The sequence below is a fragment of the Leopardus geoffroyi genome, chromosome E3, assembly GCF_018350155.1.
Source record: "Leopardus geoffroyi isolate Oge1 chromosome E3, O.geoffroyi_Oge1_pat1.0, whole genome shotgun sequence".
Classification (NCBI taxonomy): Eukaryota; Metazoa; Chordata; class Mammalia; order Carnivora; family Felidae; genus Leopardus; species Leopardus geoffroyi.
The window spans coordinates 6,896,620-6,904,658 of record NC_059340.1 but is presented as its reverse complement, the minus strand read 5'-3'; the positions used below and the strand labels follow the sequence as shown (position 1 = coordinate 6,904,658).

The following is an 8,039-nucleotide window of genomic DNA, read 5'->3' as shown; positions in this document are numbered from 1 at the left end:
ATTGTTGAGAAATTTTTATTCTTGATAAGTGCTCAGGGGAGTAGATGGTACTACTGGGGATAGTCATGTGAACAATATAGGCTGAGTCTACATGTCTGGCATTTATTAGTCACCTTCTTTACCCTCCACATTACATAATGCTCCACAGAGATACTGCAAAAGCTACAGAATCCCTAGTCATCCATCACAGGCAATACACGAAGCCCATCTTCATTTCTGGGTTGTACTCACAAAGTAAATTGAAGTCTCTGGTGTTCTGGGACACAGCTTCTTGAAGAACAAAGGGGAAGTCTTTAGGGAAAGTCAGGCTCCACTCACGCTCCCATCTCTCAGCTCAAGCTTGAGAACAATGGGTTTTTCTCATTGAATTAACCCTTGACTGCTATATTTCAGGGGGATCTGCAAAAGTTAAATGTGCAAAGAGAACCAATAAAGGAAGCCCTGCTAACAACAGAAGCAAAATAGACAAGATACACAATGGACACGAATGTTTTACAAACATATGAATACTACTTTCAGCATCATATATCTGTGATTCTTTTTCTTAACTACCAGTTAACATCTTTAATAGAAGTAGGAACGGTCATGTTATCTATTTTCCCTTGAGCAAATTTTAATAGTGTGTGTCTTTCAGAGAAGTGGTCTATTTAATTTCAGTCAAAAATATATAAAGTTTTTTGTGATGTTTCCTTATTATCCTTTTTCTAAGTTATTTTTTTTTCCAGTTTTAGTGGGACATATAATTGACACAACAGTATATAAATTAGAGGTATACAGCATAATGATTTGACTTACATATATCATGGAATTATTACCACAATAAGTTTAGTTACCAAAAAAATATTTTGTCTTGTGATGAGAAAGCTTAGCATCCACTCTCTTAACATCTTTCAACTACAACTGAAATTTGTACCTTTTGACCATCTTCCTCCAATCCCACCACCTTTTGGATTCTTTACTCTTTCTCTATAAGCTGTCAAGACTGGAGCATGGAAGTATTTATCCATCACTCATTCAGCAGAATATCTATTGAGCACCTACTCTGTACCAGGCTGGACCAAATCATGTTGGTTTGTGTTCTTTTTTGATTTAAATTTTAGGTAAAATTGATGAGTGTTTAAAATTTAAAACAGATTCTTAGTCATCAAATCATACCCCTTGAAAAGTGATACACAGTTAATTTTGTATATGTTGGAGCTTGTGGGGTCATCATGAGTGGGTATTACACATTTTATTGTATGGCCAACCTCACTGCTAAAGATCCTGTTACCTCTCTCAGTAGAACCATTCATTCATGGTGGCAGGAAGTCTTTATGAAGCATAATGCCTGTTCTCTAGCATCTTCTGGTTCACAAGTGTAGGGCAAATGGTGAGTTTCTGAAGATCAATATTATTATTATTGTTTAATTTTTTTTTTAATTTTTTTTTCAACGTTCATTTATTTTTGGGACAGAGAGAGACAGAGCATGAACGGGGGAGGGGCAGAGAGAGAGGGAGACACAGAATCGGAAACAGGCTCCAGGCTCTGAGCCATCAGCCCAGAGCCCGACGCGGGGCTCGAACTCACGGACCGCAAGATCGTGACCTGGCTGAAGTCGGACGCCCAACCGACTGCGCCACCCAGGCGCCCCTAATTTTTTTAATGTTTATTCACTTTTGAGAGACAGAGAGAGACAGTATGAGCAGGGGAGGGTCAGAGAGAGAGGGAGACACAGAATCTGAAGCAGGCTCGAGGCTCTGAGCTGTCGGCACAGAGCCCAACGCGGGGCTGGAAGTCACAAACTGAGAGATCATGACCTGAGCTGAAGTTGGACGCTCAACCGACTGAGCCACCCAGGTACCCCAAAGAGCAATATTATTTTGACTGAACTTTTAGCCCCATTCTCATCCAGTGACTCCTAAAATTTGGGGGAGCCACCAGCAGAGTCACCTTTTAATCTCAGTTGACTGAAGGGCTAGCAAATTGTTCGGGAAGGTGAGAAGTGCCAGCCGGTGAGGACCAGGAGCTTGCAGGAAGTGTCTGTCCCAGCCAGACCCCTGCTTTCTCTCAGGGAGAGTCGCTGTTTGTACACACTTACAGGTCTGCTACACAGGTGCCCTAAAGCCACAAATAAGATGGAGACCATCTCTATCCTCCTCTTCTTCCCTCAGAAAGCCTACTTAAAGACAGGGGCTGTATATTAAATGCAGGAGTCCTAGAATTAAGCCTTATTGTACAGCCTTGCTGGCTATGAATCAGTGGCAACTTTTTTTTTTTTTTAATTTTTTTTACGTTTATTTATTTTTGAGACAGAGAGAGACAGAGCATGAACGGGGGAGGGTCAGAGAGAGAGGGAGACACAGAATCTGAAGCAGACTCCAGGCTCTGAGCTGTCAGCATTGAGCCCAACGCGGGGTTCCAACTCACAGATCGCGAGATCATGACCTGAGCCGAAATCGGACGCTTAACTGACTGAGCCACCCAGGCGCCCCCAGTGGCAACTCTTCTTTATGCTCTTCAGAGGAGATTCCAGATCCTTGTTATTTTTTAAATTTTACATGGCATGTATAAATATCTCCTGCAGAAACACACACACACACACACACACACCAAACAGGTACACAATTGTCACTTGCAAAGTTTTTAAAATTAAAATTGTTTACAATTTGCATCCCAGAGCTCTAAATCAACTGCAAATCACTTGTTAACTTTCCTGGATGACTGCAAGTGACAAGTGGGAGTTTAAGAAAGGAATAAAATGAAGCACTAAAGACACCCTTGGGTACAAAGAAAACATAGAACTGACTGGATGAATTAATGACAAAGTGATCAGTTCAGTGCCACAACCCTTGACAGCAGCCTGTAGTAACTGACAACATAACAGAGGAGGGAATGGGCTCTGGTGCATGGGGAGGTATCAGGGAGGAGTCTGGGGACTGACTAGGACTGGAAGGATGAGAATAGATGAGAGGAGAGTGGGCAGAGCACTCACAGAGCTCCGACTGGGATGAAAAGGGAGCACAGCCTGACTGGAGTGGGGCTCATGGAAGGTGGAGCCAAGTAGGCAGGATGGCTTGGACTATGGGAGTCCTTCACATCTGGCAGACATGCTTCACACCAGTGATTCTCAACCTTGCTTGTTCTTGAGAATCAATGGGGGCACTTTTAAAGCCACACTCTGGGTGAATTGTGTTAGAGTTTCTGAGACGACCTGGGCATCAGGATTTTTAAAAGAATGCCACTGATGTCAATATACAACCAGGGGTTGAGAACCACAGTCATGTGAGTGTAAGTTGTGGAGAAGAGCATTGCTCAAAATTCCTGTGGTAATCACTGTACCTCATGACTGTGCACAACATTTTCCCATCCCTTCAGTGGACTTGAAAGAAATTTAAAATATTGCTCAAGTTCAAAGGTCTGTGCATAATCATGTGATGCTAACTGGACTGACTCTAGGTAACCCTTATGGTTGGTTGTTCATAAGTCACAGTGTGGCACTCAAGTCTGAAGGACCCTTAGGTTGCAGTTCCAAATAGAATCTCTGCCCAAAGGAACACGTTATTAAGGGTAAGTGAACCCCCACACCCACACCCATTCCATATCCCTTAATTTAAAAAAAACACCAGAAAAACATTCTTTATGCAGAAAGTTATTTCTCTGACCTGTGTTTCTTTAAAAGGCTTGAAGAAGAAGTTCTGCAGGACTCTGATGAGGGCAAGTTTCATGTTCATGATCGTGAACCTCATGCCAATGCAACTTTTGGGTCCAGTTCCAAAAGGTAGGTATATATAAGGATTTATGCTGTCCTTGTTCTTCTTGCTGAACCTGGTTCCATAAAATAAGTTGTAAACAAGTTAGTGAAACATAAAAACCACAAGAGCTACATGTTTGGGGTTTTCAACCAGGACTACACAGGACACTCTTGGGGGGGGCGATCCCTGAAATCCTTCCATGCTTATTCTGCAGTGACAACTGTAAGTTACAGATCCTCTGCATTACCCTTACCTTGTGGGAGCAGTCAGTCTTATTGAGGAGATGAGATGAATGTTGTTAAAAGGAAGGGTTATCTTAAACACTAGAATTACAGTCAGGGTGGGGAGATGTTCACACTCTGAAAGGTGAGCAGGCAATGAGCCTGACTGAAGGAAAGGTAGGTTCCTGCCTCCACTGACTTATGTTGGTCATGTGCCCGTGGAAGAAGGAAGCAGGAGAAATGCCTCCCATGATTTAGATTGTAATTTTTCCCTTCTCTTCCCTCCCTCCCACCTTGAATCCCCCCCAACCACTTTGACAGAGCTGCCTGTCAGAATATTTATATGGGCACATGATGCTGCTTCACTGTAGTCATACTCACTGATGTGTATAATCAGTATAATCACTGAATTCTTGGCCACCTGTTTCATGAGGCTAAAAGTTCCTGAAGGTTAGCCCTATGTTTTATTCAAAACTGATTCTACAATATTTGATTATATTAAGGGAAAATGTGGATTTGGGGAAAGTGATAATGACATTGTGGTGAGGTATTTTTATAAAGTCCTTATATTACAGACAACATTCTGGAATGATTACAGATGATGTACTTAAGGTAATATGGAAATCAGATGAATTACCATGGTGTGTGGATGGGGCAGCTGACATAGGTTAGTGGTTGTTAAGTGGGTGATGGGCACATATAGATACATTAAAAGTATTTCATAGGGGTCCCTGGATGTCTCAGTAGGTTAAGTGTCCAACTCTTGATTTCAGCTCAGGTCATGATCTCATGGTTTGTGGGCTCAAGCCCCAGGTCGGCTCTTCACTGATAGTGTGGATCCTGCTTAAGATTCTCTCTCCCTCTTTCTCTGCCTCTGCCCTGCTCACACTGTTTCTCTCTCTCTCAAAATAAATATATGAACTTAAAAAATTGTTTTAAAAAAGTATTTCATAGTCGTGTGCCTATAGTATATGCTTGTGCATGTGTCAAAAATTCTCTATAATGTACATTTTTAACATGTGGATTTCTCACTTCCTTGCCCCATCCCTGACACACATAGGTAAACACTTCATGTCATGACTGAATGAATCACAGAGAAGTACCAGGAATCTTTAGTTTCTGTTTGACAAGCTACAGGAGCAGGGACTGCTGAGCTTGTGGGAACCACCAGGTCTTCTGGTCCAGAAAACAGGTGACTTGGTCAATTCTGACTTCTTTTAGCAAGTACTATATGTAGGCATGATGCTAGCACTAGGGGCACCATGCAACAAGACAAGGGCCCTGCAATCAGGGAGCTTAGAGTCAGGGCTAAAAGTCTGGATCCCTACAAAGTTCACTCCAAATTTTTCTCACCAATACAATAAACAGGAAAGTACCAACTGTTTGCAGAATTCAAGCTGTGCCCAAAGCCAGACTCTGCTCTGGATTCCCAGAGAGAAAGCTCAAGACCCCTCCTCCAAGGAGGATGTCTCAGATGGCTAGAGAGCAGATGACTTTGCTTTGGACTAACCCCAGATACCAAGAGAGGTGGGAGATGGCACAGAACTGCAGCCACAGACAGCACAGGACCTGTGTGTGCCCCCATCTCATGAGGTTTCTCCCCCTGCCAGGGAAGATGACTCTCAGTTCCACAGTCTCTGCTCTCCCACTAGGGCTAGTGGAAAGGGTGGCCAAAGGTTACAACATGGAATTGTAGGGGAGTAGGGATATAATTCAGAGAGCTATAGAGAACAGAAACACTTAAAGGAACGCCTATTTCTTTTTTTTTTTTTTAACTTTTTTTTTTTTAACGTTTATTTATTTTTGGGACACAGAGAGACAGAGCATGAATGGGGGAGGGGCAGACAGAGAGGGAGACACAGAATCGGAAACAGGCTCCAGGCTCTGAGCCATCAGCCCAGAGCCTGACGCGGGGCTCGAACTCACGGACCGCGAGATCGTGACCTGGCTGAAGTCGGATGCTTAACCGACTGCGCCACCCAGGCGCCCCGGAAGGCCTATTTCTTTAAATGAAATAGTGGGTAAGTAAGTTATGGTATATGCATATAATCAGACACACACAATTATAGTATGCTGTTATTGTTTGCTGTTACAGTAAGTTGTTCATCAAAATATGCCATCCTTATTTTTAGCAATCCTTATATGCCTAGATAAATGTCCACAAGGACACACATGACATATTAATAATTTTGACATATCGGGACTGAGGATGAGTCTAGTTTCTTTTGTATAGTCTACAGTTTATAAATACAGACAACAAAGAATGATCATTGAATAATAAAAAAAAAAACTTCTAAGAGCAAAAAAAATGTACAAATAAATAACTGTACAACCACACATTTGTCATCTATACTGAGATATCAGAATCTCCTCCAATATGAGGGTGGGTTCCCTTTTCCAGGGTTCCTTGTACCTTGTAGGATGGAACTCCTCAGGCTCTGACCAGAGTTCCAGGTCTCGGTGAAGAATAAAGGTTGGCACCACCACCACTGTCCCTTGGGGAATGAACACGCCATTGATTTCCACATCTCTCTTACAGATCCTCTCAAGTCTACCAGAAAGTGGGTATAATCTGAGAGTTTCATTCAGCACTCCATCTGTACAAGGGCATCATAAGTGGGAGGTGCCTGGAAGAAAAGAAACAGATTTTGATAAACTGAAATTTGGGATCAACGTTCAACTCAGTGTACACAGTACTACTGAAGTGTTAGGAACCCCTAAGAATCATTTGTTTTGGTAAAGGGCATTTATGAGCATTTTAATGTCTACCATGTTTTTTTGACCTGCTCAATGCCCCCCTGACAAGTGTCCAATAGTAACGACTAGGGGAGACAGCTGGGACATTTCCCTAAAAAGAACCTGAAATCCTTTCCACAACCATGTAGTGGTTTTTCTGCTTCATGTGAGCAAATGTGACTAATACACAATGACCCTTACTCTTTTTTTTAAGAGTACATTATTTATTTAAATAAAAGGTAGTTAACATAAAGTGTAGCATTGGTTTCAGGAGTAGAACCCAGTGATTCATCACTTACATACAATATCCAGTGTTCCTCCCAACAAGTGCTCTCCTTAATGCCCATCATCCATTTAGCCCATCCCCCACCCACTTTACTCTTAAGTGAAATATGTCAAAGTCACTGTTTCTTTTCAAAAGAGAGGCCACACACCTGTACCATTAAAAGGAGAATGTGCAACAGAAAAATATCCCCTACCCATATAAACTCTTAGTGGAAATATCCTGCTTTGTAGCTCTTCAATTATATATACAATATTAGGAGAGTAACACTATATTATATAAAAACTGTAAATAAGTTGGGGAGACACTAGTTCCTTTCAAACCAAATAAAGCAACAGAAGAGAGGATTGGATGCTTCTAATTGTGGGCACACAAGTTCAGTTCTAGGGGACATTGTAAAGGGAATTGTAATCCTACTCTCAGCCCAACCCTCTGTTGCTGCAAGGGTCTCCTAGTTGTTGCTTCGGGGTTTCATTGTCAAATAAGCCACTCCAGCCCCACAGGCCAAGTCTCTTCATAAGGAGGAATTCCAGTTTGGGAAGAGATCTAAAACAGTATGGGCAATATGTGCATACCTCTTGGTATTATATTTAATAGCCAACATTGTAGTGGTGAAGAGTTCAATCAGGACCCAGGCACCCTGGCTCCTAGCCTGGCTTTTTTAGCACTAGTTATGTGATAGTATAAGAAAGTTATGTTGTCTCTCTGTAGCTCAGATTCTTGCCTCATTATATGGAGATAATTAGAGTTGACACTTCATAGCTGTATGGTAGAGACACTCACTACTTATCAATATCCATGTAGACCCCCATATTTCCCATCCCACATGAACTTTTGGGAAACAACTTTGCAAACGGGCTGTGAAGTGAGGAGATGTATGTCAGGTTAGGGCTAAACATTTGAAAAGCAAGTGAGCAACACCCTAGTTCTTTATTCCTCAGGCAGCATGGAGTCCTCAAGTTCCAGATAATGCATGTATAAAAAAGTGGAACCTCTTGCCCTGTATCCCAAAGTAAATATATGCAGCAGACTCACTCCCACCCTCCACTAACATCCATGTTGGACAT

At 42.1% G+C, this 8,039-nt stretch overlaps 1 pseudogene; it reads right to left on the bottom strand.

The window, feature by feature from the left end:
- Positions 1-303: 303 nt before the first annotated feature.
- The window catches only part of LOC123589665, a 31,529-nt pseudogene continuing 23,793 nt past the window's right edge, over positions 304-8,039 (bottom strand).